The sequence below is a fragment of the Octopus bimaculoides genome, chromosome 10 (genome assembly GCF_001194135.2).
Source record: "Octopus bimaculoides isolate UCB-OBI-ISO-001 chromosome 10, ASM119413v2, whole genome shotgun sequence".
Taxonomy (NCBI): Eukaryota; Metazoa; Mollusca; class Cephalopoda; order Octopoda; family Octopodidae; genus Octopus; species Octopus bimaculoides.
In genome coordinates, this window is record NC_068990.1 from 63,729,409 (window position 1) to 63,729,853 (window position 445).

Below are 445 nucleotides of genomic sequence, written 5' to 3' on the forward strand. Positions count from 1 at the left end.
TATTGCACAATAGGAATACAAAATACAAAATGGCTGATCGTTAGCAAGGAGGGACACGCATATAAGAAAGAAGAAAGAAGCAAAGGACCACTGATGAGGTCACAGAAGTGTGACGAAAGAACTCTGGTCGAAATATGATTAATGTAATGTAATGTAATATAAAGCTGAAGCAAATTAACACCAAATATACAGTGCGTGTGTTTTTATTGGCTAAACTGGCAACATGACCATCCCCAAATACAACAACAATATATATATTCTTTTATATATATGCTGGAGCACCTCCTTTAAACGAATCGACTCCCAGGATTTATTCTTTGCAAGCTTAGTACTAATTCTATCGGTCTCTTGTGCCGAACCGCTAAGTTACGGGGAAGTAAACACACCAACACCGGTTGTCAAGCGATTGTTGGAGAGACAAACACAGACACACAAATACACACAC